Source organism: Oratosquilla oratoria, chromosome 18, assembly GCF_046742065.1.
Source record: "Oratosquilla oratoria isolate Oo_2021 chromosome 18, ASM4674206v1, whole genome shotgun sequence".
NCBI classification, from domain to species: Eukaryota; Metazoa; Arthropoda; class Malacostraca; order Stomatopoda; family Squillidae; genus Oratosquilla; species Oratosquilla oratoria.
Window position 1 is genome coordinate 54,085,661 of NC_134794.1, and position 21,703 is coordinate 54,107,363.

The 21,703-nt window shown below is 37.8% G+C and overlaps 1 pseudogene; it reads right to left on the reverse strand.

Annotated features, from left to right (window-relative positions):
- Positions 1 to 5,072: 5,072 nt before the first annotated feature.
- On the reverse strand, positions 5,073 to 8,215 carry LOC143034934 (uncharacterized; annotated as a pseudogene).
- Positions 8,216 to 21,703: the final 13,488 nt, after the last annotated feature.

Genomic DNA, 21,703 nt, shown 5'->3' on the forward strand with positions numbered 1-21,703 from the left:
TCATTAATTTTGTATTGCTATACAAAGTTTCCCTCCATTTGTAATCTTGTGTTTTAGTGAATAGAGAATTCCGGGAATAAAACTGCTAATGCTGGTTTTATTCCCTACAATTCCCGTAACGTGTTTGTTGTTTCTTAGGGGTATTGGTAGGGCAGACCATCCATGGAGGTGGTCTGATTTCACTGACCAAAATAAAAAAAAATATATAATTTATTTTTGTAATTTTGCTAAATCCCAAACGATTTTTCTCATTCGACAACGAAAATTATCAGTTCTGAATGCACTCGCATAAGCATGATTATCCGATGACGAGACCAGCTGCACCTTATGGTCAGGTGCGCCTTATGTAAGGACGAGGAGTAGCAAATTACGGGTGCGCCTTATGGTCCGAAAAATACGGTATATTCCCCAGACTCTAAGCTTTCATTTCATACCAAGCTAAATTATGTGGAAGGATTTCCATAAAATTAATTACAGCTTCACTATATCTTCACTACACTTTATATATACATGTGAGGAATACAATACCCTGGGGAATTATAGACAAATGTAAATGGTAATTATACCTAAGTTCATTAAAAAGATTCAAAAAGTTTTAGGATATGCTCCCTTATAAAGCGACCAGACGATCCCAAGTTGTTCCCAAGACTAATCTTTCATTTCCTACATAGTAGGCTGATTACCTATGCCTATTGATACTTCAATGATCACAGATACCATAATAAAAAATAAATAACTACACGTAATATATACATGTTACTTAAACAATTTAGTATGCAATAATACTCTTTCCGATAAAGTAAGTATACATAAGTTCACCAGAGAAATTGAACAACTTTTATGACATTCACCTATAAGCACTTCCCTCGGTTCCTTAAGGTTAGGTTAGTTAAGGTAATTTTTGCTTTTGAATATAAAAAAAAGTTTCAGAGGAAATAATTATTTAACATTGTCTCCAAAATAATTCCCTGCTTGACGTGTGATCCTATTGCACAGGTGTAAACAGAGAACAGTGGCTACTGTTATCTGCATATTACACGAAATACTGAAGTAATAAATCAGATAATCACTTGACACCTGACTCATGACTGTGTCACCACTGAAAGATATCTTACATTTATTTGGCTACATCTGTACTTTTCAACAGTTAACTATATGATCAAGCAAAACTAAAGATTATATACAGTAGCGAGCATAAGTTAAGGGACAGTAAAACACTTTCTGAATAAATCTTTATTGTAACTTAATTATTTTATCAAGAGACCTGTAAACTGACACAGGTTTACATACACTTCTAGTATGAATTCTGATGAAGTTTTAAAGCAATAGATAGACCGGTTAGTAAATAAGCAGAAGAATAGTACAACAGTTACATTTCCATGTAGTGCAAAAGTTAATGGACACATAAAAAATGCAACCAAAAACCTTGTTGATGTCAATTTAGCTCTTATTTGTAAGCATTTATAAGACTTTCTGCATCAAGCCAATTATAGCTTAAACTTGTACATTATTGGAACGACTTAAATCCATCATGGCGCCTGCAAAACGTCAACAAGTGTCTGAAACAGAGAGAAACCGCATTGTGTCTTTACACAAAGATGAATTATCAATTTCAGAGATTTCACGTGCAATAGGGAGATCTCGCAGTATTGTGCAACGCATTGTAGGTAGATTCAAACAGTCAGGAAACGTTAAAACTTTGCCAAAGACCGGCAGACCTCGAAAAACCAATGCGAGAGAGGACAGAATGATGGTGAGACAGAGCATGCAGGACCGTTTTAAGACTGCAGCTGAAATTTCTCGCGAGATGGGTGAAACTTCCAGTGGCACAGTGTCTCGATTTACGGTTTCACGTCGACTGAAGCAAGCTGGTTTGTTGGCACGTGTCCCTGCTACGAAGCCTTTGATCTCACAGAAAAATAAAAAACTACGTCAGTTTGCTACAGTTCATTTCAGCGATGAATCCAAGTTTAATGCGATCGGGTCTGATGGAAAAAAGTATGTCAGACGCAAATTAAGTGAAAGGTTGTCTCCAAAGTGCGTCAAAAAGACAGTGAAATTTGGAGGAGGTAGTGTGACGGTGTGGGGAGCCATTTCTGCTGCCGGGCCTGGACCGCTTGTTCGCCTGCATGGTACAGTAAATGCAGCTGTATACAAGGAGCTACTTCGACAGCATGCGCTACCAAGTTTACGAGCTGCAGCTGCACAACCACCCATTTTCATGCAAGATAATGCTCCTTGCCACAAAGCCAAGTCCGTTACCACATTCTTGAGGGACGAGGGGATATCAGTTATGAATTGGCCAGCCCAAAGCCCTGATCTTAAACCAATAGAAAATGTATGGAAGATCATTGGAGAAGGTGGGCAAGCCAAAAATCCAGAAAAACAGGACAAACTATGGGAATATTTGGAAGAAGAGTGGGAAAGGTTGACTCCAGAGTTTTGTAGAACATTAATAGGTTCCTGTGGTAAACGATGCAATGAGGTTATTCAGAACAAGGGTATGTTCACCAATTATTGATACTCTTGATATTTTTTTATGGTGTCCCTTAACTTTTACACTACATGGAAATGTAACTGTTATACTATTCTTCTACTTATTTACTAACCGGTCTATCTATTGCTTTGAAACTTCATCAGAATTCATACTAGAAGTGTATGTAAATCTGTGTCAGTTTACTGATCTCTTGATTAAATACTTAAGCTACAAGAAAGATTTATTCAGAAAGTGTTTTACTGTCCCTTAACTTATGCTCACTACTGTATATATATATTTTTAACTTTTGGCTTGATCACACATGTGATTAATACTTATATTCAAATCTCTTACAGGTACTACAGTTCCAGATGAGAGATGCAATGTTTTGGGTGACCACACATATGGAGATTCTACCCAAAGTGAAACTGTTGCAGAATCAGTAGATGTAGAGGTGCAGACTGATCAGTGTAGAACACTTAAAAGAGCTTCACAAACTCATGAACAAGTACATGAGGTGAGTAAAGTATACCTAACCTACATGTTCTTTTTTTCTGTTGTAAAGAGTGTCAATAGTCCTTTCACTGTTGCAGAAAATAAATTACATTGATGTTTTTTGGGGGGCTGCAATTTCTTGTCCTCAAGTCTAGCAACTAACAATATTACCATGACTTGAAATTCAGGTGTAATGCAGTGAGATGGGAGATAAAGCATTAACAATAGTGTAGCCTAGAAAAACGAGGATGGAGTGTAGATTGAAAGGAACAGTGACAATGTACTGCCAAATACATGTGTGCATAGTTTTCCAGCCCCCTATAGAAAATTGATTTAAGTACCTACTACAGATATGGCAGGAACTATATTTTCATTTTACATGCAATAATATGTCCTCCACACTATAAGTCTTTCTTATTTCTTATTTCTGTGGCAATGTAACAATGTTGTAGAAGACGGAGCATTACACAACTCCTATATTCAGAAAATTCTAAGGAATATCGAGAGTATTAAAAGATATATGGGCATGGAACAAAAGGATTTTTATGATTTGTTTGATTTGATAAAAGAAAATGTGACTCACATACATTATTGGAGAAGGCCATTTAGTGTCAAGAATGAGATTACACTGCCAGGCATTATCAAAGCACATACAAATAGGAAGTTGTCACACTTGGATGAATATTTAATGACCCTAGTGCATATAAGAAAAGGATATGATTTAGGAACTTTAGGAGATCTTTTTGAAGTAGCACGAAGTGTTGCAAGTAGTATCATCATAACTTGGATTAATGTATTGTATTTAGTACTTAAGGACTGGCTCATATGGCCGACTGCAGCACAGGTGCTTGTAAGTTTGCCAAAGATTTCCCTGAAGAGTATTCTGACACGCAAACAATCCTAGACTGCACAGAGATGTTCACAGTCAAACCATCAAATCCTTCAGCTCAGGCTGCCACATATTCTCAGTATAAACACCACAACACACTAAAAGTGTGTATGGAGGTAACACGTCAGACCACTATACTGCAGAAGCTGAGCTCATTCATAAAGTTGACCCAGGTGATGCCATAATGGTGGATAGGGGCTTCAACATTGGTGATCTAATACTCCAGCATGGTGCAAAACTACACATCCCACCATTTACAAGGAAAGCCAGTAAAGGCAGGATGCTCACACAAAGTGAAATTGCTAAAACAAGAAGTATAGCAACAGTACGTATACATGTCGAGCAAGCCATTGGAAGAATGAAAACATTTAAACTATTAGGACAGATAGTTCACCAAATGATGTGGCCCCTCATGGATCATATTGTGGTAATAGTTGCAATATTATGCAATATGATGCCTCCACTTGTGTAGATTTGACTGTGAGTACACAACCTAAGCATTTTAATTTGCAACTGAAGCACAGTTCTTTGATCTTATTCAGAAACAAGCGAGGGTTTATAGAGTGGCAGCTATAAAAGCTCATTATGACCCCATAAAGCTTATCTTTATCGTTATGTAAATAAAACTTGGGTGTTAAGGACCCATGTGTGAACATCTGTCTACCCCAACACTCTCTACTATGTAACTATTATCACCTATGTTATTTTAAAGGATATGTAAAGATATTAATTTCTTTATAACTATTTATTAATAGAAATGTATGAATCATTATTGAAAATGAAGAACACAGACTTTATTGTTGAAAGGAAATTTACAATGTATATTAAACTAGTAGGATGAGGTTAGACAACACAAATTTACTGAAGAAAAGGACCAGAACACAAGAAAAGCCGTTGCAGGACAATTACACAATACAAGTCTTGCTAATGCTTGTACTAACTACAAGAGAAGGATGAGGATAGACAACACAAATTTACTGAACAAAAGGGCCAGAACACAAGAAAAGCTGTTGCAGAACAATTACACAATACAAGTCTTGCTAATGCTTGCACTAACTGCAAGAGGAAACATGAAGATATTTCAATTTTAAAGTGTAGGGTGAAATATACATAGAAAGCAAAATGTAAGTACGGTAGCATTAAAAACACACACACACCATATGTAAATACAACACAACAAACAACTATATAGAAAACAAATATGCAGTCAATATGAAGAAAAAAGGTCTTAATTATTACTTGCCTCTGGAGTTATTTTTGATCTGAGGAGATTTGGCAGGACAAATCTATTATAGAATTCCATGACAATTTTTGTGTTGCTATCAAAGAAAGCTTTGTCAAAATATATCCTTTGCATTGTTAAATGTGGATTTTTTGTGTGAACATCACAAAATCACACCAATCTAACTCAGAAACACCTAAATGGGCTTGAATTTGTGTGTATCAAGGAGAGGAATTTTTAAGTGCAATGTTATTATTTTACCCAATGGTTACATGGTAGGTATTAGTATTAGCTATTTCCCTGCCACTAAGAAATCTGTATTTATTACTATAGGGGCATTTTACCTCTAGTAAACCCTTGCCACAGAATTTGCAACTGACAATGCCATCAGGAGTTGCCCTGAGTAGTGGATTGTCTTTATTTATATTAAGTCCACACTCTAGAAATTTGAATTGTTTGTGTTTTTTTTTCCATTTCTTTGGTGTATAGTTTCTTTGCTATTGGCTCCATTTCCTTACCATATTTGGTACTCAAATTTCCTTTAAAGCTTGAGAATCCCATTGTTTCTTTTACAATATAATTTTCACTATCACTGCCCTTGTAGTGTATTGCCTTATGAAAAGTTGTAGATGTCAAGGCTCCAACTCTGATTTTTCCACATAAAGGATTTGTACTGGGCATGTGTATTGGATGTATGAATTCAATATCTGCAACATCTTAATGCTGTTTAACAAAATCAACAAATGATATTGAAGATTTTGACTTGCTAAATGCCCCAGCAAGCTCAGTGATGGTGGGTGGCTGTCTGTTCAATCTATCAGGGAAGAGCACTTGTCCATAACATGTTAGTGATGGATGCTGAGCCATAAATGCATGAAAACTTTCCCCTGGATTGAAGTTAGGTGCAAAGGTACAGGTCCTGTAATGTTCTGAACGAGGGGTTATTGAGCGTTCAGTTGAGGTGTCCATCCTGCAAATCATGAAATGCAATGAAATATTTATGCCAAGGCAAATAAGTTTTCTCCAGGGATGGAGAAGAAAATGTTGCCAACACACAGTAGAATCTATGTATGAAAGCTCACATTGCTGTTAACAAGATGCATGAATAAAAAAAGTAAGAAAGTGGATGTATTAAAATGCTTTTAGTGCTGAATGCCATAAAGATTCATTAGACTTATTACCAGAAACAAGTACCTTAGAATACTAAAGACATGCACCAAACTGGTTTCTAAACATTAAATGCAAACCACCTCCTTTCAGACCTCTACGCCTTTCATGCATTATAATAAACATTAGTTTGAGGGCAAGCCATCTGAATTCTGAAATATATTGTTATGTCCAAACCTGGGATGGATTATAGACTTGGTGCTGGGTTGACGACTTCAAAACAAAAAGTAAATCAGATTAAACTTTTACAACCTAGATAATATGAATATTGAGGACAAAGTATATTTCAATGATACCATTGCCTAATTTAAATCATGGTTGCAAAGTATACTGACACCAACGCAGACTAGGAAAGTATAGGATAGGTAGCAGCAGTCCCATAGGCAGCTTTGAGACTAATTTTTTTAAACCTGTCTGTTTTTTACTGTACCCAGATCTATAAGTTACACAAAAGATATATAACCATATCTTAGAAAAGTTTCATTGATATAGATCCATATTAGGTGAATGAAAATCATATGTTAGTATAGAGTCCAATGATCTCTATGGCCCATTGTATGAAGGAGTGCCTTGCAATAGAATTTTTCACCAAGTGATTTTGTCTAACCAGTATGATGCTACCTCTCCTATACCTTCCTTGAACCCAAATCCTTCAGGATCTGTGCTCATGAACCAACCTTAGCACACTGTTGCCATTAAAACATACCTGGGATCTAGATTGACTGCCTTCACTTGTTTGGTGTTGCAACGAGGCTTGTTCCACATACATAGTAGATCAGTGTAGGTTGGTCCTGAAGCATGATCCCCTCTATGTGACACAAAGTCTTCTATGCTAAACATTAGTGCCACAACATGCTTGCAGCTCCCATCATCTCTACAAAGTAACAATAAAAAACAAAGTGAAATAGTTCTAATCAACAGTGAAAGTTCCAATTTCTGAAAAAAAAGTAATAATTCTCATGCACTGTCTACTAAATCCAAAATCCATTAAAAGTACCTAATCATTGGGTGTTTTGGGTTTAGTGCGTCTTGCTTTTCATTATGAAGTTTGCCTTAGGCATCCATTTGGTGTAGGAAAGATGTTACAATTAATCTTAACCTTGTACAGAGGTTTGGTTAGGTTCTATTTGGTTTGGTTAGGTTAGGTTTGGTTAGGTTGGGTTTGGTTTGGTTAGGTTGGGTTTAGTTAGGTCTCCATGGTTGTTGAAGGGAAGGTTTGTGGGAAAGATATGTGAATAACTAGTGGTGTTTCTTAAGGTATGTAATGAGATACTTTATGGCACATTATTATAACAAATCTTTACTGGTTGTTTCATATGAAATCTGAGAGATTAATTTTTCCATATTCAGTAGGAAGTAAGAACTTCCTACTGAATCATATCAGCCTACGTTATCACTACATACATTAATGGAAAGCTACTATGTTCACAAACACATCATATGTAATGTCCATTGTACTTACCCTATGCACTGACAGCCAGCAACCTCAATCGTTCCTGTGTTGTTCATTAAAAGCCACACTCGGTATGGCTTTTCAGACTGTGCAGCCTGCCTCCTGCACAAGGCCTGTACATAGGTCATGTTGTGGTCCTGTTGCCTCAGTTCCACTTTATCATTGTGCTTCTCCATGAACAGTTGATACCCCCTTTCTTTTTCATAAGATATAGCCCATTCTGAGGACCAACCTCCCTTGGAAAGGAGATAAATCAGACATTTGGCTGATGTAAGGTGAGGTAGAGATGTTAAGTCTGCATCCCACGAGGTTATGGCAAGTGGGTCTGGAAATAATGAAGTGCCATTTACGGAAATTGTTCTTCTTGAGGTAGTAGCTGTCTCATGGTCACTCACCTCGGAGGTTCTCAAAGTGGGGGTCCTGATCCCCAGAGGGATCATGGAATAATTTTGAGGGGTCGCGATCGAGATCGTGCAACCCCTCCTCCTCCTCTTCCACCCACTACCCAACCTAACATGTCTATAATTCACTGCAGCAAGAAATGGCCGTTAAGGCGGAGCCACCACCCAATGTTGCCACATCTCCTTCTTACTGTTCTTTCACTTGTATGCGACCCCAAGAATTCCTCCACTGACGGTGTGGTGCAGGAAACGGCAACCTCGCGCTCCCTCGCTCATATGCCAAGTTTACGACTGGGAGAAACGAAAACTTCGGAAATACACCAATTTTGTATAGAAACACAAAGAGAGAAAGAAAGACAGAGGTACGGTGATTATAGCAACACTGGGGATTTCATAAACCACGCCCTAAAGGCCATTTTTCGATGCTTTAAGCATAGTACTTGTCAGTAGTGGTCGATGTGCCCGATGTTCGATAATACATCATAAAACCACGTTATGTATGCATGCATGCTTTCTTTGCTGTATTAACTATGCCTCACTAATAATCTTGTAATATTGATAATAGTTACCGCTTTGTAATGTGCGTCCTCACTTCAAAAAGTTTTATTTTAGAATTATTTGTGTAGTTACAGGTGGCATATGCACTCAGTAAAGGCGTGTATTTTGTGAGAAGGCCATTAGTATCGTTTCGAAAGGTTCGTGTAACTCTACTCTCGTGACATCGTTACTCTTTAGCCTGCGCCATGGAACGGTGGCTAATTCGTAGATCTACAAGCAAGGACACATCAACAGATATCACTGAAGCATCTGATGATGTTAATTCCAAGCAACCAAGCACGTCAAGTGGGAATAAAGGCCATGATGGTCATAACGCAAAAACATACCAGTGTGATCGACCATCCAAGCACCAAAAATATCAAGAAGAATTCATACAGTATGGATTTACTTGCTGTACAGTTAATGATATTCATCGTCCTCAGTGTGTTCTGTGTTTTGAGGTTCTTGCACACGAAAGCCTGAAACCAGCAAAAATGAAAAGACACTTGTAAACCAAACATCCAGATCATGCTCAAAAGACAAAAGACTTTTTCCAACAAAAGGAAAAAGATCTACAAGGACAAAAGCAGGTGATAACACAGAGAACTACAACTCCTGCCAAAGCTCAAACGGCATCATATGCGGTTGCATACCTAATTGCACAGAGGAAAGAGGCACACACAATTGGTGAAGACCTCATAAAGCCTGCTGCAGTGGCAATGTGTCGAGCTATGCATGGAGAAAAAGTGGCCGGTGACCTTAATACCATCCCTCTGTCAAACGACACCGTAAGGCCGCGTATTCATGACATTGCAGATGATATTCGGTGTCAACTGATTGAAAGAGTGAAGAATGTGAGGTATGCTTTGCAGATTGATGAGTCGACTGACATCTCAAATTCTGCTCAGTTACTCGTATTTATAAGATACAGTTTTGATGGAAGACTTCATGAAGACATGCTGTTTTGCTCTACTCTGGAAGGAACATGCACAGGGGATGCTATTTTCACAGAGTTAGACAGCAAGCTACATGAGATGGGATTGCCGTGGGACCAGTGTGTCAGTGTATGCACAGCCGGGGCTGGGGCAATGCTAGGTAAAAGGAAAGGATTAAGAGGAAAAATTATGCAAGTGGCCCCTAATGTGAATTACACTCATTGTATTATTCATTGGGAACCTCTTGCCAGTAAGGCTCTTGTTCCAGAGCTAAACAGTGTTCTTGAAACTGCAATTAAAATAGTCAATTTCATAAAGTCACGGCCACAGAAGGCCAGATTGTTTGCCATACTTTGTAAGGACATGGGTTCAGACTATGAGGCTTTATTGCTCCACACTCTCCCGAGGCAAAGTTCTCACCCGCCTGTATCAGGTGAGGGATGAAGTTCGCCTCTTTCTTCTTGAATGTGGGTCCACACTCAGTGTTCATTTGTGTGACTCCATATGGCTAGCAAAACTTGCATATCTTGCAAGCATATATGAAAAACTGAATGAGCTGAACTTGTCAATACAAGGCCCAAACACAAACATTTTGACAATGTCCGACAAAGTAAATGCATTCAGAAGGAAGCTAGAATGATGGGCTGTGAGATTTGAAGAAGGAAATGTTGAAATGTTTCCCTTGCTGGAAGAATTCATTGAAGAGAATGAATTACATGCATGTTTGGATAACATGAGAGGAGCCATCGCCACTCACCTTCGAAGCCTCTTTGACCACTTCAAAAAGTACTTCAAGGAAGAGACAACTCTACAACAACATGACTGGATTCGACAGCTGTTCACTGCTACCGGGAGTCACTTACTATCAGATCTGGAGGATGCCCTGGGTGAACTTTCGAGTGATGGAACCTTATGGATGAAGTTTGAGTCGACAGCACTGGACAAGTTTTGGATATCAGTGGCAGAAGAATATCCAGGATTATCCAAGACCGCAGTGAATGTACTGACGCCTTTCAGATCGACCTACCTTTGTGAAGTTACATTTTCCGCACTAAAATACATATAAAATAAGTACCGATCACAACTCCGTGTTGCGGTTTCCAGCATCGCCCCAAAGCTGGAGATGCTGTGCTCCCTCCAAGAAGCAAGCCCATACTTCCCATTAATAATGGTAAGTTGTTCAGCCTTTAAAGACGGTGAGTGAGAGAGAGAGATCCATACAAGCTTACATATGTACATGCATATATGCATACATACGTGCGCACGCACATAGGCTACATGCATACATACATACAGTGCTTGACAAAAGTTCGTGGCGCCTCAGCGAATCTAAACAAAAATGCACAAAAATGTAATTAATCATTATATTTATTGGATTTTTACTCACCTAATACTTGGTTGGGAGTCCTTTGCGCTTTAACACAGCCTCAAGACGACGTGGAAGTGAAGCAGCTAGGTTGTGGAGGGTTGTAGGCTCAAAATTATCCCAGATTTCCTGAATGGCTGCCTCGAGCTTGGGTATAGAGCTGACGTCTTTGCCTTGTAACCTCTTCTTTATAATGTGCCACAAATTTTCAATTGGGTTCAAATCAGGGCTATTACCTGGCCAGTCCTTTATAAAGTTCACTTCACAGTCGTTGAGCCAAGTAGTGATGGATTTAGCAGTGTGGCAGGGGGCACCGTCCTGCTGAAAAACTGTGGCACCTGTTTTTTCAAATGATTCAGGTAAATTTTCACACAGAAGCTCCAAGTACACGTTTTGGATGCAAACAAGACTATTTAATATATGCTTTACACACATGATCATATTTATAAAATCAAAAGTTAGTAAAATACTTCTGCATAATGCATCATTCATTACTAAATATTTGAAATTGAGTAAACAGTTAAAATTTTAAAGGTTATTTTAGTTATATTTATATCATTATTTCTGTAATATCATGTTTTTCTTGTTTGTGCTTGTGCTTATGTTTTAACTTTGTATACTTATTCAAGTGTCTGTACACAAATTATACAAACAAGGATAGTAAAAGTTAGGTTTACATGAGATTCTTTTATTTGCAACAAAGCAATACAGTCTTGTAAAGAACATATACAAAACAAACTAAAAGAAATAACATTACTCAACTTCAAAAATTAAACATACATCAGGCAACCAAAACATGCAATCAGATATTAAATACCAAACAAAACATAGGAAAATCAGTAATCAAAAACAATAATATGAAACAAAAATAAACAAAGAAGCAGACATAACATGCATATTGATTAAGCAAAAATAAAGCAAAAAATGTTAACAGTACAAAGGAAAATCCCAAAACCAAACAAACAAAATTATATACATATGTAGCAAGACAGGTACTGTATTGTAAAAAACATAGACAAAAATAAAAGGATGAACATGCAAGAAATAAGTCACAAAATTAAATAAACAAGATTTGCAATCATACATAAAATAACAAGTATAACACAGAGAAATCATTCAACAAAAACAGTTAAATTTTAAAACTACCAAAGAAACAGTCACAGCCTGCCAAAAAAAAGAAGAAACATATACCAAGGCCTCCTCCCCCTTACAAGGGGGGTAGCCAAAAAGAAGGCACAAAACCACTACCACCCCCTCCATCCCCACACTCAACTCCCCTCCACCCTCCCTCTCATCTTAGCACCTCCTGGATGATGGGCCATCCCTGCACCCTGTCCACTGCCCTGGGTCAGAGGCAGTGCCACAGGGCACAGCGTATCCACAGCAAGGCTACGCCGTGGGTGCCTTGGCCTGCGGCGCTAGATTTCAACTTTTCTATTTTCATCCCCTCTGTTATATAACGCGGCTTTATATAACCCAATCTGTGATAGATATTACCCCTAATTTTTATAAATAAACGATTTTTCAGAGGGATCTTGTAATATGGTGGGTGCCACAAAGGAAGTAAAGCAAAAAAGGCGGTGAAACGCAATGATATTTGAAAGAAACTTTTCCGAAAGGGGAGTCTGGCTACTATAAAGTTCTAATAATTCTCCAGTCAAAGAAGCTAAGTTCTCGAAAATGGCTTGTCCAAAAGAACAACACAACATCTTGTTTTCCTTCGCCCAAAGCAACGCGTCGCACAGTTTACATCGAAAAGCACCGAATTTACCAACGCTATGACAAATAACTCTATCTTCACGTAACTTACCGGTCAAATCCTTGGTAGTTTGAGCAATTTCACTAATGATATGCTTTTCTTTCCTCTCCTGCCTTAATTCTTCTAACGTGGCTTGTTCATCATCGGTTAACTTCACTGTTAATCCCTGTTTTTTTAACTCCCTAATCCGTTTCCGAATTTGCACTTCCTTGGCCCTTTTCAACTTTTTTGCTTTATTTTGCTCCTTTCTTTTTGCTATTTCATCTTTTTTACGGGCTCTGTCGGCTTCCCTTTCCCTTTTTCTGTGTTCCTTGTCTTCTTTTTTACGGGCTCTATCGGCTTCACTTTCTCCTTTCTTGCGTTCCTTGTCTTCTTTATTACGGGCTCTATCGGCTTCCCGTTCCTTTTTTCTCCTCTCTTCACATTTTCTCACTTCTGTAGCCCTTTTAAAAAACTGTTTTTCCTTGAGTTTGTGGTTTTTTATATAATCATTGTATTTCCGATCGATGTAATACTTTTGGTATTCCTCATGACAGCTTTTGCCACCACTCTTAGTAAAATTCTTGTATCCTGCAAAATAATGTTTCATAAATTTTTCCGATTCTTCCTCTTTAATTTCTCCGTCGATATCTATTATGAGATCGTACTCTTCATCAGAGTACACGTAATTTTTGTTATTTCGTAACATATTGTTGAGCCCCAATATTTTCCTATGGAATCTCTTAATTGTAGCTGTTACTAAGTTTTTGTTGTTGTAAGAAACTCATTCTTGTGCTCCCTGGTCAATTCTTTACGAAGGGCATAGTTTTTCTGCACACTTTCTTTTGGGTAATTCTTCGTCTTCGTAACCCAGGCCCAAAAGTGGTTAAACCTCTTCTTTCTCTGTACTCTACTCTTTGAACCACGTTCATCCATTGCAGCAACGCTTGATATGGTATATGGTATCTATGAAAATATCCTAACGCAATGGGACGTTTATGCCCATTTTAGTATAAATGTGTGAAATGTTTTCACGACCGCGCGACATGACGTCACACGGGAATATGTTAGACAACTAAAAATCATGCTAGACTGACAAAAACCATGCTTAATCTTTTATTCTTCATAACAAATTAGATTTTTATTTATTCATTAAAATAACCCAATGTCATGGGTGAATTATGCCCATTTTAGTGTAATTATGTGAAATGTTTTCAGGACCGTGCGACGTGACGTCACGCGGGAATATGCTAGTGAACAACTAAAACTTATGTTATACTGGCAAAAATAACGCTTAATATTTTTCCTCACAATAAATTAGGTTTCTATAACATTTTCCCATTAAAATAGCCAAATTTCATGAGTGAATTAGTGCAACTATGTGAAATGTTTTCACGACCGCGCGACATGACGTCACACGGGAATATGTTAGACAACTAAAAATTATGATAGACTGACAAAAATCATGCTTAATCTTTAACTTCTTCATAAATTAGGTTTTTATAATAACCCAATGTCATGGATGAATTATGCCCATTTTAGTATAATTATGTGAAATGTTTTCAGGACCGTGCGACGTGACGTCACGCGGGAATATGCTAGAAAACAACTAAAACTTATGTTATACTGGCAAAAATAACGTTTTTTTTTTTACTGTATGGGCCTCTCTAACCCTTTTAAAAAACTGTTTTTCCTTGAGTTTGCGGTTTTTTATATAATCATTGTATTTCCGATCGATGTAATACTTTTGGTATTCCTCGAGACGGCTTTTAACACCACTCATAGTAAAATTCTTGTATCCTGCAAAATGATGTTTCATAAACTTTTCCGATTCTTCCTCTTTAATTTCTCCGTTGAATTATATTATGAGATCGTACTCTTCATCAGAGTACTTATAATGTTTACTATTTCGTAACATATTACGAAGGAGTCTTCAAAATCTCCCGAAGGAGTCTCCAGTCTCCAAAAGGAGTCGTCAAAGTCTCCCGACGTCAAATTCTCCCGTGGTCTCTCTCTCTCTCTCTTTCTCGTTAGGGCTTGGCTGCGCAAACTATCCTGCAAAATGATGTTTCATAAACTTTTCCGATTCTTCCTCTTTAATTTCTCCGTCGAATTATATTATGAGATCGTACTCTTCATCAGAGTACATATAATTTTTACTATTTCGTAGCATATTACGAAGGAGTCTTCAAAATCTCCCGAAGGAGTCTCCAGTCTCCAAAAGGAGTCGTCAAAGTCTCCCGACGTCAAATTCTCCCGTGGTCTCTCTCTCTCTCTCTTTCTCGTTAGGGCTTGGTTTTCTCCTTCTTTAATTCTTCTTTTTCTTGGAAAGTCCTTTCCCAAACCTTAAGGAGGACCGACACATCTGATTCCGATTCGTCGACGACATAGTCGTAATCAGGCAGGATCATTGCCGTTGCGGCTTCTTCACTAATATTGTAAGCTGAAGCAGGAATCTCAACGGATCCCAATTCAGGTTCCTCTTCTGGAATTACCTGCTCGCTATCTATACCTTCCACTAAAGACACGTGATTCTTCCTCTTTAATTTCTCCGTCATAACCACCACTCTTAGTAAAATTCTTGTATCCTACAAAATAATGTTTCATAAACTTTTCCGATTCTTCCTCTTTAATTTCTTCGTCGAAATCTATTATGAGATCGTACTCATAAATATTGTTGAACCCCAATATTTTCCTATGAAATCTCTTAATTGTGGCTCTTACGGAGTTTTTTTTTTAGTGAGGCAAGTTGGAGAAACTTATTCTTGTGCTTCCTGCCCTTCGCTCGCGGCCAGTCAATCGTCTCCGTTGCCGTGACATCAGTGTTCTCGTCCAATCCGTCGTCTCCACTGCCGTGACGTCACCACTCGACCAATCAGTTGTCTCCATTACCGTGACGTCACCACTCTCTCAGCCAATCAGAATCCTTACACAGTGGAACATTTTTGCCGGATTTCGGAAGGTGGTCATAAAAACGCCAGGAAATTTTCAAAACTGGAAAACTATTTTTTTATGTATACAAGCACCCGGCTGACGCCGGCCATGGCTCCGCCATGGTTGCTTGGCCTGCGGCGCTGCTCGCTTCGCTCACGGGGTGCTTCGCGCCCCAGGGCTCCGCCCTCATTGTTTTAATGTATGATTTGTTCGGTTTGGTTTAGATAATAAAAGAGAGGAACCCATACAGGTTTTTTTTTTATTCAGTACCGGTAATAACAACATCTTTGGACGCTTTAGGTCGTTTACGTGGTGGAGTCCTAACTTCGTCTTCCGAATCATCATTGTCGTCATCGTCACTCCATCTCTTTACCGCCTTCACGATGAAGTCCTTCATTCCTTCTTGCCCCTTCTTCATTTCTTCTTTAATTTTTTCTAATAATTCCTCTAAATCCTAATATTCAATTTTATGGTATTCGCCAATAGACTCACACATACATACATACACACACACACACGAACGCACACACACACCTACGCACGCACGAACACGCACGCACACACACATGCACGCACACGCACAATATATATATAATATACATACACATAAACATGCACGCACACAAACACTATATATATATATATATATATGTATATATATATTATATACATATTTATATATAATATATATATATATATACATATATATATATATATATATATATAATATATATATATATGTCATGACACCCAATATTGAACATATCTGGGTTGCGTGTACAGATGAAAATTGATATACGTTGTTAGTTTCTTCGATCACTACTTTTGGGGCTTGGGGCCAGAAGAATTTCCCTCACTTGAGGGTCCGTTGTTAGCTGACGGGTTTCTCGCCTGAGCCAATATCAATGGCCGATGCAACCACGTGAGGAGCCTTTAAAAGGCGCAGCAATCATATTGCTGTGACCCAGGCTCCAGCTGGTGGGGTTCTTCTACGAATTCCTGCAGGGAAATTAATTTTGTCCTGCATGGAGTTTTCGGCTTAAGGACTTTTCGGTGAAACTGTCTTACCGACTCTTTTGTCGAGAAATGTTTGACTGTAGTATATAGAGCGGGGAATGTTTTGCTGTGTTCTGCCCTTAGCTGGCAAAGGTACCGTTTATTGGATTGTAGGTCGGCTTTTTGAATTTTTTTCTGACATGTCACCCATTTCCAAAAGTGGCGTTGTCGCTTCTTCTGCACGGCGTCCGGTTCCCCTGGCATTTCGTCGACCACCTAGTCGTATAATCGTCAAAAACTTCTGAGGACTTGCACCCTCGGAGGACTGGCAACCTCGGAGGACTTGCACCCTCGGAGGACTTGCACCCTCGGAGGACTTGCACCCTCGGAGAACTTGCACCCTCGGAGGATTTGCACCCTGGGAGGACTTGCACCCTCGGAGAATTTACAGCCTCGAAAGGCTTACTGCCTCGGAGAACTTACGACCTCGGAGGACTTACAGACCTTCCTCTCCAAGACATGTAACATTTTTAAAATGTGTCACCTTTGAAATGGTTTAATCTAATTTATTATTGGTAACGATGATCGTCCATGGCTCAACGATGATCGTCCACGGCTCAACGATGATCGTTCTTGACTCAACAATGTTCGTTCTTGACTCAACGATGATCGTCCATTGCTCAACGATGATCGTTCACGGCTCAACGATCATCATCCACGGCTCAACGATGATCGTCCACGGCCCAACGATGATCATCCATGGCTCAACGATGAACGTCCACGGCTCAACGATGATCGTCCACGGCTCAACGATGATCATTCTTGACTCAACGATGATCGTCCACTGCTTAACGATGATCGTCCACGGCTCAACGATGATAGTCCACGGCTCAACGATGATCGTCCATTGCCTAACGATGATCGTCCACGGCTCAACGATGATCGTCCACGGCTCAACTATGATCGTCCACGGCTAAACGATGATCATTCTTGACTCAACAACGTCCATGGCTCAACGATGATCGTTCTTGACTCAACGATGATCGTCCATTGCTCATCGATGATCGTTCACGATTCAACGATCATCACCCACGGCTCAACGATGATCGTCCACGGCTCAACGATGATCGTCCATGGCTCAACAATGATCGTCCACGGCTCAACGATGATCGTCCATGGCTCAACGATGATCGTTCTTGACTCAGCGATGATCGTCCATTGATCAACGATGATATTCCACGGCTCAACGATGATCGTCCATTGTTCAACGATGATCGTTCACGGCTCAACGATCATCATCCACGGCTCAACGATGATCGTCCACGGCCCAACGATGATCGTCCATGGTTCAACGATGATCGTCCATGGCTCAACGATGATCGTCCATGGCTCAACGATGATCGTTCTTGACTCAACGATGATCGTCCATGGCTCAACTCAACGATGATCGTCCATGGCTTACTAGCTCTGGCTTGAGAAGCGTTACAAAATCACCACGTCAACACAGGGGCGCGAGGCGTTTTGCAAAACCACCCAAAAGTCAGAGAACCCATCCAATTAATTTTTTAGTAGTACTAAGATATAGATATCTTCAAGTGTAGTAACAAATTTGATAACATGATCACTTGCATATTTCAAATACCTAATTGATTCAGAGTCCTTGTGGCATAAAAATATTTTATCTGATCTTTCTGATATATTATGTACCCTCTCTTCTATAAATGAGTTACATTCGTTACATATGTGACTCTTTAATTTTTTTTTGCAAATGTAGCCTGATATATATGTTACTACATTCTCCTCAATTTTAGTATTTGTATAATCATTATGTGACTCCTCATTCTGACAGTAGGGATCAAACATTGAAAAATATACATAAATGGCCTCATCTTTCCCAATAGAAGTGCTTTCATCCTTGGGAGTAATTTCATTTGTTTCATCTGTTGTATATTCATCAGGATTGAAAGAAGAGAAAATCTGCAAGGGGATCTGGTGGTGTATCTATTTGTGTTTCTATTGAATTTTCTCTTAAAGAGGGGTTCTCCAAATTTTCTTGAAATGCAATCTGCAAATTATCATTTTGATTTCCTTTCAGGATTTCCATTATTGTATTTGCATCATTTGTACAATTACCTTTAACAGTATTTAGCATAATATTATTTGAAATGATCCCATTGACTATTTTTACAAATTGTTCTGCTGTTGGCATATCATTGTTCCCCCCTGCATTCCTAACACTACTAAAAAAGTTTTCTAATGCATCCTAATTTAACCTATTTGTCAGCAAATACTTAAAATCATAATTGATATTCACATCTTGCCACAAATGTTGTAAACGTTTAATATTGAGCTGCCATCCTGGCCATATCACATTCATCCACACCTGCAAGATTCTGATGTGGGCATGCATCTTTGTGGAGCCTTGAGGAACCTGGATTGATATAATTCTTACATGAAAAAGGGAAGGCTGCAGACTTTACAACACTTGTTCAGATATGCCTCTCTTTTATCAAGAAGACTTCTTTTATTAATTACACTGACCCATTGGTGGCATCTACATCAATATATATATATATATATATATATGTGTGTGTGTGTGTATATATATATGTACATATATATATATACATATATATATATATACATATATATATATACATACATGTATATGTATACATATATATGTATATATATGCATATATATATATATGTATATATATACAGGTAGTCGTCGACTTACGACCTATGCGACTTACGACTGATCGACTTTACGACCACGAGATAGTGCAATAATATTTAACATTTAATAGAGTAATAGAATTGCAATGTTATGCCTGGCAGTGCAGTACAATTACTTTGCACGCCGCGAGACGCGAGTACGATAGTTTTGGCAGGTTACCGGCAGCGTCAGCTTCCCTCTCATTCAGGAGCATGTGGTATTTCTGACTTCATTCATGACAAGAATTATATCTTTAATTTTTTTGTGCTTCAAACCCCCATGAAGATGTCTAAAAGAAAATTATCTTTCGATATTTCCAAGCCTGCCAAGAAACAAAGAAAGGTTATTGATCTTGACATGAAAATGAAAGTGATAAAACATTATGAAGGAGGGAAGAAAGTTAATGTGATAGCACGTGAACTTCAGTTATCACATTCTACAGTGTCGATAATTTTAAAAGACTAAGAGAGGATCTCAATTTTGCCTTGGATTTTATATTTTAATGTTTTTCAATTAATAAAATGTAACAGTAATTTTTTTTATGCCTAGTCTGTTGTCGATAACAATATGTTCGGTACAGCATTTTGTATTTTTATGTTTTGCAATATTTTCGGTACAGTACGTAAACGAAAAGAATGTTTTGAAATATTTTTTTCCTAATTTTGCCATGCATTATGTATTTTTATGTTTTGCAATTAATAAAATGTAACAGTAAACTTTGTTTAAGCCTAGTCTGTTGTCGATAACAATATTTTCGGTACAGTACGTAAACGAAAAGAATGTGTTTTGAAATAAAAAAAATCCTAATTTTGCCTTGCATTTAGTATTTCTAATGTTTTGCAATTAATAAGATGTAAATTATACAGTACAATGATTATAATTTAACCAACAAAAAAGTATTAGGTCAAAGATGACAGGACTTTATTCAGTATGCGTAGGCCTAGGCTACGTTTCCTAACGACAATTATAAAAATAATGAATATTAAACAACGTAGCTCAAAGATGATAAGATTTTATTCAGTATGCATACGTTTCCTAAAGCAAGTCTGATGATAGAATAATAAAAATGTTAAAAAATACAGTATTAAATATCATAGGTCAAAGATGATAGGATTTTATTCTGTATACTACGTTTCTCAAAGAAAATCAGATAAAATGATAAAAAAAGGTTTAAAAATAATATACAACATAGTTCAAAGATGCTAAGATTATTTCAGTATGCTAAATATAATATAGAATATACATGTATACACCAACAAAAATAATATTTAAAGGGTAATATATACTGTATATATATAAAGTCCGACTTGCGTCCAGATCGACTTACGACCTGTCGGAACCGAACTCGGTCGTAAGTCGACGACTATCTGCAGGTAGTCGTCGACTTACGACCTATGCGACTTACGACTGATCGACTTTACGACCACGAGATGGTGCAATAATATCAAACATTTAATAGAGTAATAGAATTGCAATGTTATGGCTGGCAGTGCAATACTATTACTCTGCACGCCGCGAGACGCGAGTACGATAGTTTTGGCAGGCTGCCGGCAGCGTCAGCATCCCAACCAGCTAAATATTCTTTCATTTTGTTTGTTTGAAGGAAAATGTTTCCTAATTTTGCATTGCATTTTGTATTTTTATATGTTTTGCAATTAATAAAATATAACAAACTTTTTATGCCTAGGCTAGTTTGTTGTTGATAACAATATGTTAGGTACAGTACGTAAACGAAAAGAATGTGTTTTGAAAAAAAAAAAAATCCTAATTTTGCCTTACATTTTGTATTTTTATGTTTTGCAATTAATAAAATGTAACAGTATTTTTTATGCCTAGGTTGATGTCGATGACAAAATGTTCGGTACAGCATTTTGTATTTTTATGTTTTGCGATATAAAATGTAACAGTAAACTTTGATTATGCCTAGTCTGTTGTCGATAACAATATTTTCGGTACAGTACGTAAACGAAAAGAATGTGTTTTGAATTTTTTCCCCCTAATTTTGCTTTACAATGATTTTAATGTAACCAACAAAAAAGTATTTGTAGGTCAAAGATGACAGGACTTTATTTAGTATGCGTAGGCCTAGGCTACGTTTCCTAACGAAAATGATAAAAAAGTTAATGAATATTAAACAACGTAGCTCAAAGATAATAAGATTCTATTCAGTATGCATACGTTTCCTAAAGAAAGTCTGATGGTAAAATAATAAAAAGGTTAACAAATACAGTATTAAATATCATAGGTCAAAGATGATAGGATTTTATTCAATATGCTTAGGCCCAGGCTACGTTTCCCAAAGAAAATCAGATGAAATTATAAAAAGGTTAAAAATACTATACAACATAGTTCAAAGATGCTAAGATTATTTCAGT